This window comes from Narcine bancroftii, chromosome 4 (assembly GCF_036971445.1).
Source record: "Narcine bancroftii isolate sNarBan1 chromosome 4, sNarBan1.hap1, whole genome shotgun sequence".
NCBI classification, from domain to species: Eukaryota; Metazoa; Chordata; class Chondrichthyes; order Torpediniformes; family Narcinidae; genus Narcine; species Narcine bancroftii.
In genome coordinates this window covers 95,571,895-95,589,986 of record NC_091472.1, presented here as the reverse complement: position 1 = coordinate 95,589,986, position 18,092 = coordinate 95,571,895, and the positions used below count along the sequence as shown (strand labels likewise).

Genomic DNA, 18,092 nt, shown 5'->3' with positions numbered 1-18,092 from the left:
GCAATGGTGGTATGTTTTGGATTTTGGGCAGTTCCTTTACACCTCCACACTTTGCTCTTGCCTTTTTTTAATGACTCTGGTAGAGGTTAACTTTGATCTCATCTGTCCACAAGACATTTTTCTAGAATTCTGCAGGCTATTTTAAGTACTTGGCAAACTGTAATGTGGCCATTCTTTCTGTGGCTAACTAGTGAAGCCTCTTGATTTTTTTTTGTGTCATTAAGTCTTCTGCAGACAATAGTCATTGACATATCCATACCTGCCTCCAGAAGTGTGTTTCTGATCTGTCAGACATATGTTTGGGGATTTTTCTTCATTATGATGAGAATTCTGACATCAGCAGTGGAAGTGTTCCTTGGAATACCAACCTCTTTGCGATTACTGACCTCATCAGTATGCTCTTCTTAATTATTTTGGTAATTCTGAAGTTTGGCTGATGTCTCTTACTGTTTTATTTCTGTTTTTCAACCTCATAATGGCTTGTTTGACTTTCATTGGCACAACTCTATCCTCGTGTTGAAAAATGGCAACTACAGACTCCAAAGGTGGTCAAAAGCTTAGAAGCAAGCCAAGATCTTTTATACGTGCACCAATTGAATTTTTTCAATCTTTTTATTAAACATATTAGAAGTAAATAATATATGAGGAGAATAGAATACAGAATCGAATAGTAAAAATGGAAACATCAATATATTGCAATATATAATACAGCATATAACTTTGAACAATATTATCCCTTTCTCCTCAATTTGGAATATTCAAAAAAAAAATTGTTATTAAAGACCAATCTAACCTACCAAATTAAACAAAAAACAAAAAAAAAGCCTGGGCAGCCTAACCTGAGAGTTCACTACAACAAATCAATCAATACAAGCTATTTATCTGGTCTTTGCCAATAAAAAAAGCAAGAGAAATCCAAAACAGTCTGGAAGGTAAAGTCAAAACACAAATTAACGAATCAATGTGATACGCCACTGAAAGCTCAAGGTTACCCTTTTGGACTGAATAGAGGTAATGGCAAATGACCACCCAATCTGCTTTTATTTTCTCCAATGCAGTGGAGACTACAATGTGAATATGGAATGCAGTACTCTCGACTACTTGGTCTATGGAGTGAAGTGGTAGATGCAAGGACAGTTGTTATGTTTAAGAAACATTTGGACAGGTGCATCATCTGCACAGTTAGGTACCAAGGGAAAGAGACAAGTATCAATAAAGAAATGGTCAATCCTAGAATAAGTATGATAAAATTAGGGAAAAAAAAAGAGAAGTCTTTGTTATTATGATGTAAAAGCCTCCATATATCAACCAATCCATAATCAATCAAAAAAGAGTTAATAAAAGTAGCAGATTTATTAGGAAACATCTGATTAGAGGAAGACCTATCAATCATTGGATTAAGACAAGAGTTAAAATCTCCGCCATTAATCAGTACATATTCATTTAGATTCGGTAAAGAAGCAAACACCTTTTATTTAAAAAAAATCCATATCGTCAAGGCAACTTTTTTTATTGTTCAATGTACCTATAACTATTAAGAATCTACCCATGGGATCCATATAATTTTAAAATGCACAAAGGGAACTTCAGAATTAATGAAGATTGATAGACTTTTAACTTTAAACTGAGTCAGGGAATGAAATTGCAAACCTCTCCAGAACTTGAGAAATGAGTTTCCTCCTCTTTGCGGATGTGCATCTCTTGTGCAATAGTGATATCGGCTTGAAACAGTTTTAAAATCATTTTTCATTTAATTGTATGGTTCAAGCCATTAACATTAAGAGAAACAAAGTTATAATTTTTAATATCCATTTAAAAGTTTATTTAAAAATTGTAAAAGTAAAGATTTCTGCTTATGCATAGACCACATTGGAAGAGGAACCCAAAAAATGGCAGAGACCAAAATATGGTACAGGTTTATATTTACCATAAATATTTGTGTATAATGCAAAAAAATTGTTCCGAAATTTTAACTGAAAGTTGAGGGGTGGGGGGGTTCACATTATACACAAGGTCATTAATTTAATAATTTTTTTCTGCCAGGTTTAATGATAGATAAGATTATCAGCAGCCACCTACATTGACGGCAGCGTGACTTGGAGGGGTGGGGTGGAGAGACAGCAGTGCGAATTGGGCAGGCAAGGGGGAGAGATAGCAGCATGATTCAAGTGGGCGAGGAGGAGAGAGATGCCAACTCAAATCTGGCAGGCGAGGGGGAGAGAGAGACTCCAGCATGAATCGGGCGGGCGAGCGAGGGGAGGGGTGTCATATTAAAAAAATTCCCTCTTTTTCCCCTCAAAAATGGGGGTCGGATTATACATCAATATTTATGGTAATCATGAACTCTCACAGCTACTCAGATACAATAAAACAAATCTAGCTAAGCTCCCATCTTCCTCCCACCACTGAATGGTTCCTCAATGTAGCTGCATGCTACATTAATCCCTGGTCTCAAATTGGCAAGTCTGCAAAATTATATCTAATTCTGACTTTCAACAGAAAAGAAAAAAAAAGAATATTCTGCCATTTTAATATGACTCTATAAACTTACATAACGAATAAAATAATCTAGTTAAATGCTTACTTGCTGTACTCATAAGTTAACATTCAATATCTTGTACAGGACCTTTTTCAACATAAGACCATAAGATAGAAGAATAGTAGGCCATTCAGCCTGTCATATCTGCTCTGTCTTTCCAACTCCCTGCCTTCTTCCCATAACCTTTGATACACATGTCAATTCAGATACCTATCAACCTATTCCTGTAAGGGAATATGTGTATTTTACAATCTGAAAATAAAACTGGATCTACCCACATTACTGACTGTTCCATTGCTTGGCAACAGCTAGTTACAAGGTCAAAGACAGTTTGCCTTTATTTGGTGGGTCAAGTGGCAGCTTCATCTTTTAATTCAAATGGAGTAGATATAGTAATAAAAAAATTACTTGTGAAAATACAAGATGTAATAATGGATTCTGTGGCGAGATATGTTTTGTTTAATTGTCAAGTTTATTCTGAAAAATGGACACTTATGTGTATTTATGCTGTTAATGAGGAAGATTTTATACAGGATACATTTTTGTATTTTGCAGACTCATGGGAAAAAATTTCATAGGGGGTGATTTTAATTGCTGTCTTGATCCAATAATGGATAAATCAACAAAGCAGGAGTGAGAGCTGAAGTGGCAAAGATTACATTAAGTTTAATGAAGGATTTAAATTTAATAGAGATTTGGAGAAGGCTGACTCCTAAAGAGAGTGATTATTCTTTTAATTCACAGAGACATGATTCTTATTTGAGAATACATCTTTTTTTCATATCAGTTCAATTACAGGGTAGAATTAATAATGTAGAAATTAAACCTAGAATATTGGCATGTTTAATTCCTGAGAAAGAAGACTGACCTTGTAGGTAGATATTTAATACCGTGTTGCTGAAAGGAGTGAACTTTTATAATTTTATAAGAAAACAAATTCAATTTTTTTTTTAGAAAGAAATCTTAATTCAGCAGATAAAAAATTCATTTTATGGGATGCACTTAAAGAGAATTTAAGGTGTAAAATAAATTATTCAGCAAAAATTAAGAAAGATTTTATGATAGAAACAAATCAGTTGGAACAGGATATGGGAAAATTGGAAAAGGACTTGCAAAAAAACTTTTAAAATTTTAAAATAATTAATTAAAAACTATATAATACTATTCAGACATATAGAACTGAAAAGTCCATTCAAAGGATAAAGCAGGGATATTAAGAATTGGGAGAAAGAGCACACAAGATTCTAGCATGGCAGCTGAAAGCAGAACAGGCATCTAGAACAATTAAGGCAGTCAAAAAAATTGGGGCTTATTACTTATAATCCACAAGAAATAAATGATTAAGGACTTTTATTTTGAATAAAATATCAATTGGAATTAGTTCATGATGAGGATACAATTAATAAGTTTCTATCACAAATAAACTTACTTAGTTTAAATGGTCAGGAGTAAAGAGAATTAAATTCTTCATTTGCAACAAAGGAATTTGGTGAGGTAATTAATTCATTACAAAGTAGTAAGTCACCAGGGGAAGATGAATTTCGTGTAGAATTTTATAAGAAATTTAAAGATTGTTTGATACCTCCATTTATGGAGGTGTTAAATCAAGCATTGAGGGTACATTCTCTGCCAGGTTCATTCTCAACTGCAATTATCACTGTGAAATCAAAGAAGGATAGAGATCCTTTGAGATAAGCATCATATAGACCAATTTCATTACTAAATGTTGATTATGAGGGGGCGTGGCAAGATGGCGTAGAGATCAGACGTGTAATCCCTGCCCTCTCTGGTCAGACTTTTAAATGCCTGTTTTTTAATCCTTTATTTTTAATTTTAAAAATTAAATTTTTAGTTTGATATTTTGGTGAGCCATTATGGCTTCCACCAGCGTTGTCTCCGCTCCATCCTCAACATTCATTGGAGCGACTTCATCCCTAACATCTTACTTCATCCCTAACATCGAAGTACTCGAGATGGCAGAGGCCGACAGCATCGAATCCACGCTGTTGAAGATCCAACTGCGCTGGGTAGGTCACGTCTCCAGAATGGAGGACCATCGCCTTCCCAAGATCGTGTTATATGGCGAGCTCTCCACTGGCCATCGTGTCAGAGGTGCACCAAAGAAGAGGTACAAGGACTGCCTAAAGAAATCTCTTGGTGCCTGCCACATTGACCACCGCCAGTGGGCTGATATCGCCTCCAACCGTGCATCTTGGTGCCTCACAGTTCGGCGGGCAGCAACCTCCTTTGAAGAAGACCGCAGAGCCCACCTCACTGACAAAAGACAAAGGAGGAAAAATCCAACCCCAACCAACAAATTTTCCCCTGCAACCGCTGCAACCGTGTCTGCCTGTCCCGCATCGGACTTGTCAGCCACAAACGAGCCTGCAGCTGACGTGGACATTTACCCCCTCCATAAATCTTCGTCCACAAAGCCAAGCCAAAGAAAGATGGCTACTAATGTAAAAAAAACTTGAGTCTCAGTTACAAAAGAAAATACAGTTTTGAAGTGCAGAAGAATTGGGGCCTAAACAACTTGGAACAGCCTCAGATCTGTTTTCAGTTATCCCCAAGTTTCAACGAATGCCGGTGGGGACAAAAGCAAAGGTAACAATTACTCACCAGTCTCAAGATGGCACTGGTTCAACCCGTTCTGCGGAGGAAGGAGCGCGCTCCTAAGATGTTGGGCACAAGCCTGGAGGCTTGCTACAAATAACTCTTCCGTTGGAAGAGATGGGAGCGCGGAGGAAAAAGATTCTGATGGCAGACACGCAGTCTGCACTGACTATGCGCTTGGGTGCCACTGTTAATTACAGAGAACTCTGTAATTTTATTAAAAAATGGTCTGTGGGGGAACAGCAGCGACGACTCCCTGAGGAAGTCGGGGGGGGGGGGTCATCGTTGGGTGTCCAAACTTGAAGTAAAACAACTAGAATGCTAAGTTTTGAAGAGTAACAAGAAGACGTACCTTATTTTACTGCTGTACAGGAAATGGAAGAAAGTGAGTTACAAATTATGGAACCAGATCCTGTAATTCAAACTGCACTTCAGCCTGCTTACATGATGTTTGAAGATATTGCTTCCTATTTGGATGTTATTACTGGTCAATTGAACCAGGTAGTTCAAATGAATACTGATATAATTTCAGACTTAAATGTGGTTAAGGCAGAAGTTAAAGAAATCTGAAGCTTCTCTCTCTGAATGTTAACAACAGGTACAATTCAATACAGAAACAATAGTAAAGGTGGTAAATTCAGTTAAAGATTTAGGAGCCCGGGAAAAAGAGTTAAAAATAATGGACTATTTGGAAAATCAAAGCAGAAGAAATAATGTAAAAAATGTGGGTTTGCCAGAAGGTATAGAAGGTCAAGATCCCATCAATTTTGATAAAATTGGATTCCCCAGATGTTGGGGGAAGAGTCCTTTCCTGACGGACTGGTATTGGAAAAAGCTTTAAGAAGATCACCTTTATCTGTTCAGCCGCCAAAAAGCTGTGATGATTCGTTGTTTGAATTGTTTGGATAGAGAGACAATTCTTCGACTTGCAGTTCAAAATGCAAGACAAAGGCAGCTCCAATGATAATTCAGAATAGTAGAGTTTTCTTCTATCCTGATTTGAATCAAGATATCATCAGACACTGACGTGAATTTAATCCAGTTAAAGATGTTTTATGGCGTAAAGGTTACAAATTTGCTTTTCGTTATTCTGCCATGTTGAAAGTGTTTTATGGAAATTATCAGTTTCAATTTTTTGAGAGTGAGCATGAGGCAATGGTTTTTGCTAATTTGTTACCGGATGTCAGAGGACAAAGAAAGAGTCCACCATTATCTCTGAAAAGAAAATCTGATAGACTTGGAAATGGACAGAAATGGAAAGAACGGGAATGGAAAGAGTTCATCTACTCTTAAAATGAGTTTACCATCTGGACTGGAATCTCAAGGCTGATTTTTTTTGTAATACGTTAATATTTCTGACTGGCTGGATGGGGAGGAGGGGATTGCACTAATTTCTTTGTTAGACATCAGTCACTAGTGGGTAATCCACACCCAGTTTTTTTTTAGGGAGTTACTACCTTTTGGTAGTTTTTGTTGTTTTGTTCTCTCTTATTAACGAATATTATTTTTATTTGGAGGGCCTATATATTTTAATTTGAGGGTTCTACATATTTTTTTTCTTTTCTTGTTTATTCTTTGTTATTATTAATTTTGTGACTATTTTTGGTATCTAGCAATTGTATTAGATATGTCGAATTTGAAATTTTATACCTTTAATGTTCAGGGATTAAATAATCTGATCAAGCATAAGTGATTTTTGGCTTACATTAAAAAGATGAAGATTGATATTGCGTTTTACAGGAGCCGCATTTGAATGAAAAAGAAAGTATGAAATTGAAGCGGGATTGGGTTGGACATGTTTTTTCTTCATTTAATTCCAAAGCTAAGGGAGTAGCAATTTTGATACATAAAAAGTTTTCTTTTGAATTACAATCAATAGAAATGAATGCAGGACCTATTCTTAAATTGAATTGTAAGATTTTTAATGAATTTTGGACTTCACTTAACATTTATGCACCGAATGTGGATCATGAAGCATTTATTTTGGATGTATTTCTGCTTCTGGGACAAGCTAATGAAAATGTTCTGGTTGGAGGAGATTTTAATTGTGTTTTGCAACCTTTATTAGATAAATCTCCAAAAAATGTTAAAAAATCTAAAATGGCAATTCAAATTCGAGCTTTTAATTTAATGATTTTAATTTAGTGGACATTTGGCGACGTCTTAACCCAACAGAGAATTTTATTCATTTAGACATGAATCCTTTTCCAGAATTTATTTTTTTTTTAGTATCGGCACATTTACAGGGGAAAATACTACAAGCAGAATATAAAAGTCGGGTAATTTCAGATGATTCTTTGTTGTACTTATGAGAGTTCTGAAAAAGTTCGTGCAGCTTATTGTTGGAGATTTAATACAATGTTGTTGAAAAAAAAAGTGGAGTTTATTGAATTTTTTAAGAAACAAATTAATCTCTTTCTGGAAGAAAATGTTAACTCCGTTCAGAATAAATTTATATTGTGGGATGCTATGAAAGCTTACTTGAGAGGTCAAATAATTAGTTATACCTCTAAGGTTAAAAAGAAGTATTTGACTGAGAGTCTTGAATTAGAGAAACGGATTGATGAATTAGAAAAGGAATAGAGAGATGCGACAGAAAATCAGAAGATAGAGTTGTCTAGATTGAAATTGAAATATAATATATTGCAATCTTATCAATTTGAATGTTTGATTAATAGATCTAAACAACGGTATTATGAATGGGGTGAGAAAGCACCCCATTCAAAGTTAAAGAAAGAACAGGTATCAAGGGTTATTAATGCAGTTAGACGGAATTCAACTATTACTTACAAACCTCGTGAGATTAATGATGAGTTTTACTCATTTTATAAGAAATTATATACTTCTGAGGAAAAACAGGAGAGTGGTTCGATTGACTCTTTTTTATCGGTGTTGAAATTACCGGTATTAGGAGAGGAAGATATATTGGAGCTGGAGAATCCTTTTACTGATTTAGAAATTAAATCGGCTATGTTGGAAATGCCGAATGGAAAATCACCTGCTGATGATGGGTTTTCGGTTGAATTTTATAAGGTATTTTATGATGATTTACCTACAGTGTTTGGAGATGTGTTATGACAGATTAAGGAACATTATGATTTACCTGAATCATGCCATATAACCATAACCATATAACCATTTATGGAGCAGAAACAGGCCATGTTGGCCTTTCGAGTCCGCACCGGTTCACTGATTTTGTGCGCCCTCTTCAGGCATTGGTGACCTATTAGAAAAATAGCGAAAGCTTGTGCAAATTTTGTGTCATCTGGTTTTATTGACGACCATGAAAGAGCCTTCTGCATATATACTGTTGCAATTTTATGCTTGTGGCCAAAATGCTTCTTTAGTAAAGATTTAGAATCCTTCTTTCAGGGCCATATGATAGCAACTTCTTACAAATTCTTGTGGTTGTCCATTCATGAACTGTTCAAAATAATAGATAATCCTTCGAATTCTGGCTCTTACTTTCAATACTGCATTCAAAGTTTCTCATGCCTTTGTTCACCCAGATTCCTATTACTGAGACCCTAGTGCCTTAATTACTGTCATCCCAAAGAAGGATAGAGATCCGTTAAAGGTGTCTTCATATAGACCAATTTCTTTGTTGAATGTAGAGTATAAAATAATAGCTAAAGTATTAGCTAATTGATTGGCTAAATTTTTACTTAAGTTGATACATGTTGATCAAACAGATTTTATAAAGAATAGGTATGCTTCAGATAATATTCTTAGAGTGATTAGTTTGATTAATAAACATCGACAGTCCCCTGACCATCCGATGGTGATATCTCTTGATGCAGAAAAGGCTTTTGACAGAGTTGAATGGAACTTTTTATTTAAAGTCGTGGAGAAATTTGTTTGGTCCTTCTTTTATTGGTTGGATTAAAGCTTTATATAATAAACCAATAGTCAGGGTATTGACAAATGGTCAGATCTCGGAACCTTTTAAATTAACTCGTTCAACTCGACAAGGTTGTCCTTTGTCTCCAGCTTTGTTTTCATTAGTAATTGAACCTTTAGCACAGTTGATACGACAAAATACACAGATACAAGGTATGAGAGTTTTAGATGAGGAGTATAAAATTAATCTATTTGCTGATGATGTACTGATGTATTTAACAAACCCAGCTCAGTCACTTTTACACTAAAGGAATGTTTAACACAATATGGATCTTTGTCTGGATATAGTTAATTGGGAAAAAAGTGAAATTTTACGATAGGTGAAGGAGATTATTCAGTTTATAAGAATATTATTAATTTGAAGTGGACTGATCGAATTAAATATTTGGGTATAAATGTGGATGTTGATTATCAATCTTTATATAAATTCTGTACCATGAATGAAAAATATCAAAGCTGATTTGATTAAGTGGAAGGATCTTCCTATAAATTTAATTGGAAGAATAAATACAATCAAAATGAATATCTTTCCACGTATACAATATTTGTTTCAGCCAATTCCGTGTTTACTTAATAAGAATTTTTTTCGAGAGTTAAATAAAATGGTTAGGGAATTTTTATGGAAGGGTAAATTTCCGAGAGTAACTTTGAATAAGTTAACCTGGAAATATGCATTAGGGGGATTACGCTTACCACATTTTATGAGGCAGCTCAATTTAAATTTATTAGTTTATTAATGGATTTGGAATGGCCCCCTAGTTGGGCTAAAATTGAGATGGCGAATATTTCTGAATTTGAAATACATCAATTTTGTTTCGGTGGGATTTAAATTTATTACAACAATATAATGTGCCTATACTAAAACATTTAATGAAGTTATGGATGAGGAAAAATGGAATGATAGACTCTCATGGTAAATTATTGACTTTAACACCGTTCTATAAAAAACAACTTATTCCTTTTTCAATGTATAATCAATGTTTATTACATTGGAAATCTAAAGGTATAAAACTTGGGGGATTGTTTTAAAGAAGGTCAATTTTTATCATTTAATCAAATGAGGGAAGATTTTGGTATTAATGAGAATTCTTTATTTGTTTATTATCAACTTCGATCTCTATTAAAACAAATATTTGGTAGAAATATGATTTTACCTAAATTGACTAAATTTGAATCTTTTCCTGTGATTGCACCAAAGAAGAGATATATTTCATTGATGTATCAAATATTACAGAAAAGTATGGAAAAAAATAAGGGATGGAATAGATCTAAGATTAAATAGGAAAGGGATATCAACTGAAGGTGAAATGCCAGAGGACATCTATATCTCCAAAATGGAGGGGAATGCATTTGTGGCCAAAGGTGGAGATGGCGGAGTTGTTGGTTGCTTGAAGGGTGGGCTGCGCGGTCTATATTATTTAAGAAAAGGTTGGACAGGTATATGGATGAGAAGAAGATGGAGGGTTATGGGCATTGTGCAGGGAGGTGGGACTAGAAAGGGGTGTTTGGTTCGGTGCGGACTAGAAGGGCCTAATGGCCTGTTTCCGTGCTGTAATTGTTATGTTATGTTAACTTAGTAAAATAGAAGAAGATCCACAAAACTTTAGTTACAAATGGAATTTCAAATTGTTAATAGCGAATAGAGAAACTTCAATATTGAAACATTTAATTGAGCTTTGGAATAAGGTTGATAAAGAGACTGGAGGACGAGGTTTAATGTCCAGAAGAACACCATTATTTCAAAATGGATTTATTCCATTTTCTATGGGAAATCAATTTAAAGATATGGAAATATTAGGGTATTAAGACAATTGAAGATTGTTTTGAAGTGGGGAAATTTATAACCTTTGACAGAATGAAAGGAAAGTTTAAGGTATCTGAAAATACAAGGTTTTTTTAATTAAGTTATGAATTATTTGCTTGAAAACTTTGGTCAAGATTTGTTATTACCAGTAGAGATCGAGGTGGAGTTATTATTGTATACTTTTTCGCATTCTACTTGGCAGTGTCCTAAGATTAAATCTTTTTGGTTGAAAATTGGAAATTTATTAGAAAAATTAATTGGACTTAAATTCCCATAGGATCCAATGCTGTTTATATTGGGTTGTTGTGTGCTGGACGCGAGCGGTGAACAGTCTGGAGACACAAACTGTGAGCTCTGAGGTTGCAGCAGGAATGTTTATTTAAACTTTGTGCACTTGCTTTTCAGCTGTACAATTGGACCACATGTATGCCTTGTCACTTGCGTCAGGCTGATGCAAACACGCATGCCAACTTTCATCGTAAAGCAGAAGAGATGGGAACACGTCATCATTTCTGCCGCCACTGCCCCACCAACTGTGTGTAACAAGTGGGGCTGGTTTGTCGCGGCAAATTTGTGTCTTGCCACATAACCTCCCATGCACTGGTGGCAACCTGGCTTGTGGGAGGCCTGCCACTCCACGGTGGCCACTGCACAGGGACCAGCTGCAACAGGTCTAGATGTGCTGGCTTCAGGTGGTTCACCATGAAAATTTCCCTGTCACTGACCTGCAAAGTGAAAGTCGAGGTGGTGCGGTGGAGCAATTTGTAAGGTCCCTCAGAGGGATGCTAGAGCGGTGCTCTGTGTCCGCCCCTGCGCACAAACACAAAATCACAAGACATTAATCTGTGGTTACATAAGTTGAAGGGCTGCTGAGTTTCTGACGGAGACGCTGCAAGTTCACACAGTGCTCCTGGGGCTGTTGTGAGGACAGGGGTAAGAATTGACCCAGTACTGTGAGGGTTTCACCATAGAGAAGTTCGGCAGTGAAGGCTCTTGTGTCCACTTTGGGGGCCTTGCAGATGCCCAAGGAGGACCCAGGGCAGCAAGTCTACCCAGGTGGAGCTATCGAGGCATGCCATCAAGGAAGCTTTAAGGTGGCGATGGAACCGCTCGACCAGATCATTGAATTGGGAGTGGTATTGTGACAGAGGAATTGTTAGAGCAGGTTGCACACAAACATTTTAAAACACAGAATTTTTAGCTGCACTCAACAGGGGCGGCTGAGTGGTTGAAAACTGGATGCAGAATGAATGGAAACTTGGCAAGGAGGCATGAGTAGTGGTTTGTAGCCATCTCCTCTGTTGTGAGGTGAGTGGCTTTCTCATTTGAAGTTTCCCAGGGACGGTCTGAAATGTTTCTGCATGGACCAGGTGTCTACCCTGTAGGTCAACGAGGAGAGAGTGCACTGGAGAAAGTGTGCTTCCCGCAGGGGCTTGTTGACTGCAGCTAAGGTGAAATGCCAGAGGACATCTATATCTCCAAAATGGAGGGGAATGCATTTGTGGCCAAAGGTGGAGATGGCGGAGTTGTTGGTTGCTTGAAGGGTGGGCTGCGCGGTCTTGTGCACGTCTCAAGGGGAGTTGGTGGAATGATGCTGATCTTGGCTCCTGTGTTGATGAGGAACCTGTGGCCTGAGATGCTGTCCCACACATGGAATAGGCTGTTCTTTTGTCCAGCTGTTGCAGCCACTAACAAGCAGGATTGTTGGCATTTTTGAGCCTCTGCTATCCAGCGCTGGTGATAGAAGCACAGATGCTGTTCTGTAGGGTTCTGAGTCTGACGAGAGGGGCACTTATCTGCTGGCGGGATTGGTTTGTGGGGTGGTTGCTATGGCAGTTTAGTCAGTGAAGTGCATCTGGTTTTTCACATTTTCGTGCGGTAGAGGACGTCGACCCCAGCAGCCAACTTCCTAGAGTTGCTGAAATCGGCGTCCACGAGCAGGAGGCAAATGTCCTTGGGGATTTGCTCCAGGAAGGCCTGTTCGAACACAAAGCAGGGCTGATGTCCTTTCACCAGTGTGAGCATCTCATCCATCAAGGCAGAAGGCATGCGGTCCCCTAAACAGTTGAGGTGCAAGAGCCTGGCTGCCCTATCATGACTTGAGAGACCGAAGGTGGTTTTGAGGAGGTTTTTTTAAGGTTAGGTATTTACCCTCCTCTGGCAGCACTTGGATGAGGTCATCTATGTGGGCAGTGGTCTCTTGGTCAAGGGAACTGATGACATTGGAATACCTGATGGAGTCTGAGGAGATTTGCTTAATTTGGAACTGGGCCTCCAAGCCAGGTGTGGTGCTGGTTGGTCCAAAACGTAGGTAGCTTGAGTGCTATGGTGCTGACTGCTCCGGGATCCATGTAGTAAGTCTTCAGAACATGAACACTTGTCGGGGTCACCACATGTAGCGTGCTAGATGCAAGCGAGTGAAAATACTGGAGACAGACTGTGAGCTCTGAGGTCACAGCAGGAATATTTATTTAAACTTCATGCGCTTGCTTTTCAGCTGTGCAGTCGGATTACACGTATACCTTGCCGCTGCATCATGCTGACGCAAGCACGCATGCCAATTTCCATTGTGGAGTAGAAGAAATGGGAACGCGTCGCTATCTCTGCTGCAGCTGCCCTGCTGACTGCACATAACAAGCGGGGCAGGTTTGTTGCGGCAGATTTGTGCATTGCCACAGGACAATATTAAGGGGCTTAAACCCAAATTAAAATGGAATGCGTTCCAAGTGAAATTTGTAAAAATTGCTCTGGCAATATTTAGAAAATGTGTTGCAATAACTTGTAAGTCAGATATAAATTTGGGAATGAGAAGATGGCATGCAGAAGTTCAGAGTTGCATACCACATGAAAAAAATAACATAATTTAAGAGATAAATATATATTTTGCAAAATATGGAGCCCATATTTACAAAGTGTGGGTATGAATATATACTACACGTTTTACAATATTGGATGCTGTTGTATATATTTTCTTTCTTTCTCTTTTTTGTTGTAGGTGGTTAGAGGGGAGAGGGAGGAAGGAAGATTAATGGGGGGGTCTTTTTATCTTTCTTTTTTATATCTATTTTTCAAAATAAAATACAAAAATTAATGTTCTCATCATCTAGCATCCACAAATTACATTAATTGCAAATAACACCAAGGAAGAAAAAAGAGAAAGGATTATATATGTAAAAAAAAGAAAATTATACATTTCAACTGTGCTGATTCATTATAATTCTGAAAATTAGGAAGTTGCACACCTCCTAATGCATACTTCCAAGTTAATTTCTGTAATGACACCCTTACCATTTTGTCTTTTCTCAAAAACTTTCTCAACAAAGTTGAAAAAGATATTGAATTTGAGGAAAGATATTCATTTTAATACAATTAACACATCCTATTAATGTTATTAGGTAAATCTTTCCACTGATTTAAATCATATTTAATTTTAGACAGTTAAGGTAGATAATTCACTTCATATAAATGATTATAATTTTTATCTATCTTAACACCTAAGTTCTTAATCCGATCTGACCACTTAAATTTGACAATATGCCTGCACAGCCAATAATCCATTTCAACTAAAGGCATAATTTCACACTTTTCCCAGTTAATTTTATAACCCGATACTTCACCATACTGCTCCAATCTATCATGCAGACTCCCCAAAGATTTCAAAGGTTATGTTAAATATATCAAAACGCCATCTGCAAACAAATTTATATTCATCAGCTTTCACCTTAATACCTTTAATACTACTATCTTGTCTAATCACCTGAGCCAAAGATTCAATAACCAATGCAAATAGAGCTGGTGACAAAGGGCATCCTTGGCTAGTAGATCTGGTTAACATAAAAGGTGAAGCTACCTGTCCATTTGTCAGAACTCTAGCAGTAGGTCTTCTATATAAAGCCTTAATCCAACCACAAAAGGCACAAAATTAAATTTCTCCAGAACTTTAAATAAAAAAACTCCATTCCACTCTTTTAAAAGCCTTCTCTGCAATGAGAGCAATTACAATTGGTTGTTTAGATTGCTCCTGAGAAACATTAATTAAAGAAATCAACTTTACAATATTGTCTGAATATCGATTTTTAATAAAACCTATTTGACCTACATGAATTAAGTCTGGTAAATATTTGGCTAATCTATTAGCTTGAACCTTGGCAACAATTTTATTATCTAGATTCAATAAAGAAATAGATTTGTAAGACCCTGCTATTAAAAGGTCCCTACCCTTCTTAAGAATAACTAATAATTACTTTAAATAAAGAATCCAGAAAAGAACAAATCTCTGTCGCCTGTTTCAATACATCTGTCAATAAAGGAATTAATAACTCCTGGAATTCTTTATAAAATTCAGAAGTAAAACCATTATCTCCTGGAGACTTCCCATTAGGCATAGATTGAAGTGCATCCATCACTCCTTTAACAATAAAGGAAGCATCTAGATCCTTGATATCCTTATCCTTCAAAAAAGGTAAAGCTAAATCAGATTTTAAAATTTATCAATTTTAGCTTAATTTTTCAACACTTCAGAAGTATACAATTTTTCATAAAATTTATGAAACTCATCATTAATTTCCTGAGGTTTATATGTAATCATTGAATCATGTCTAATAGCATTTATTGTTCTAGAAGCTTGCTCCATTTTTGACTTCCAAGCTAAGACTTTATGGGCTTTCTCACCCAAATCATAATATCGCTGTTTAGTTCTCTGTAATAATTTCTCAAATTTATGTTTGTACGAATTATACCGTAATTTCATATTAACTAAGTGTGCTTTCTTAACTTCCGTGGAATTTCATTGCAAGTCCTTTTCCAAAATTTCTATCTCCTTCTCCAATTTACTAACCTTAGCCATGTGTTGTTTCTTAATTTTAGCAATATAACTAAATTTGTCCCCGTAAGTAAGTTTTTAAGGCATCCCATAAAACAAATTTACAATCCACTGAATCTATATTTATTTTATTTTTAAAAAAAAACTGTATTTGATCCCTTGTAAATTTACAAAATTCAGGATTTTTCAGCAATAAAGAATTAAATCTCCAACGATAACCATTCTCAGTTCTCTCCGAATCTGTACATGTAATTAATAACAAAGAATGATCAGACAAAATCCTACTCTTATATTCAGCCTTCAAAACTCAATCTTGTAATTGATAAAACTATTCTAGAATAAGAATCATGATGGAATGAATAAAATGAAAAATCTTTCTCCTTAGGATTTAACTTTTTCCTATATCTACCAAATTCATATATTTCATTAACACCATTAACTGTTTATCCATTTTGGTTCTAATTACTGATTTTTGGAAATTTATCTAATAATGGATCTGAACAACAATTAAAATCACTCCCGAGCACAATTTTGTCATATGCCTGATTTAAATTTAAAAAAAGGAGTCCAAGCTGAATTGCTCATCATCTATATGAGGAGCATAAATATTCATTAAGGTCCAACATTCAGAAAAAAAATTATAAATTAACAACCAAGAGCCTACCAACTGACTCAAAAACTTATTCCAATTAAAAAAATAACTTGTTAATCAAAATAGTAACTCTTCTTGCTTTTGTATTAAAAGAAGACATTATAACTTGCCCAACCCAATCTCTTTTTAATTTCTGATGTTCCTTTTAAGTGAAATGTGTCTCTTGCAAAAAAGTGATGTCAACCTTCAATTTGAAGTGGATAAACTTTTGATATAGGCTAATATTGAATTATCTCTGATTGGTGAGAAGAAGATGGATCAGTTTATTTATAGATGGAATTCTCAGTTATTAAGTAATTATAATTTGTCTGTGTTGAAACATTCAATGGAATTATGGAATGAAAAAATGAAATTATAGGTAAGGTAAATTTTTGGGTAAAACTCCTTTGTTTCAAAATAAGCTTTTTCCTTTTACACTTAATAATCAACTTTTGAAGTTGTGGGATCAGAAAGGTATTATATCAGTAGAAGATTGTTATGAAGCCAGAGATTTTATTTCATTTCAAAGAATGAAAGAGAAATATGAAATATGTCTGACAATTCCTTTCTCCATGTTTCCTATGTGTACACTCACCGATTAAATGTTTCTGATTGTTGGATTTGTACCATAGGCCCTTTGTAAATAGCAACTACCTTTTATATAACTGAACTTTTATCAGGAGTTATTTACAAGGAGTATTTTAAAAAATCTTTCTTTTACATTTTATCATTTTGATTTTTTTTACAAGTATGGTTAATAAAAATTCATAATATTTAACAATTTCAGGAAAAAAAGCATGTAAATCTCTTACCATGTGCCTTATAGTAGCAATATTTTTTTTAAAATTCTGATTCCTGATGATGTTTTATCAATTTTTAAACAGGCCTTGAAGCAAGAGCTAAAGTCCCTGAAGTCACTAGCTAAAGATTTGTCTGAGATGTTTCAGGACAAGTACAAAACAGCTTTGAAGGAACTGCTATCCTTCACTGAGAAGCAACATACAGACAATATTGATGTCAATCGTAAGCATCATTCGATGAAGAATAATTTGAGAAGGTTTATTCCTCAAAAATATGTTTCAATTTGTCAAGCTTGACAGGTTTTAGTATGTGAAGTTGGATGTGGTTTCCTACCTTTTTTTGCTACATTACATGATACAGAACATCCATAATCTTTAGCAGTTAAACTGGAAAGTCTGCAGACTCTAATTGTAGTACAGTAACACAAAAGTGATGGAGAAACTTAGCAGGTCACGTAGAGTCTATAGCAGGGGTGTCAAACTCAAATTCACGGAGGGCCAAAATTAAAAATTTGGTCTAAGTCGAGGGCCGAACTAAATATTTATTGAAAATTTTCAACAACATCTGCATGTTTTCTCTTTTTTCAACATATGTAATGTTAAACTTTAGGATATAACTTTAGGAGGATAATGTTACAGGTCAGGAGTAGGTAGCTCAAGTTCACTCTTTGCTTGACCTGAGGGAAACATATTTGGTCCCTGTGGAGATGTCGTCAGCATTCACAGGCTGTGTCCATTTTGGCCTGCATCAGGACTCAGCATTTCTTGCTCAGTCCTCAGGCTCTAGGCCTCTATTCACCCTCGACCCACCATCCCTCTACCTGACCAGTCCTTTACCCAACTTCTACTCACCCCTCACTCCACTCGCTCTGCCTCTACCCACCCCATCCTATTCACGCCCCTCTACTGCCTCTCCCCTCAACCTGTTCCTCCCTCTCCCATCTCTCACCCTCTAATCACCCCTCCCCTACTCGCCCTGC

The 18,092-nt window shown here is 36.1% G+C and overlaps 1 protein-coding gene across 5 annotated transcripts in view; it reads left to right on the top strand.

The window, feature by feature from the left end:
- Nucleotides 1-18,092, top strand: part of mei4 (meiosis-specific, MEI4 homolog (S. cerevisiae)) — a 383,891-nt gene that overhangs the window by 352,291 nt on the left and 13,508 nt on the right. For 3 of the 5 annotated variants that reach the window (XM_069932064.1, XM_069932065.1, XM_069932066.1), the window contains exon 7: nt 17,197-17,335. The exons of the other annotated variants lie outside the window; for them this stretch is intronic. The gene's annotated coding sequence lies outside the window, so the exon portion shown is untranslated. The remainder of the gene's footprint in view (nt 1-17,196; nt 17,336-18,092) is intronic. 5 annotated transcript variants of the gene reach the window in all.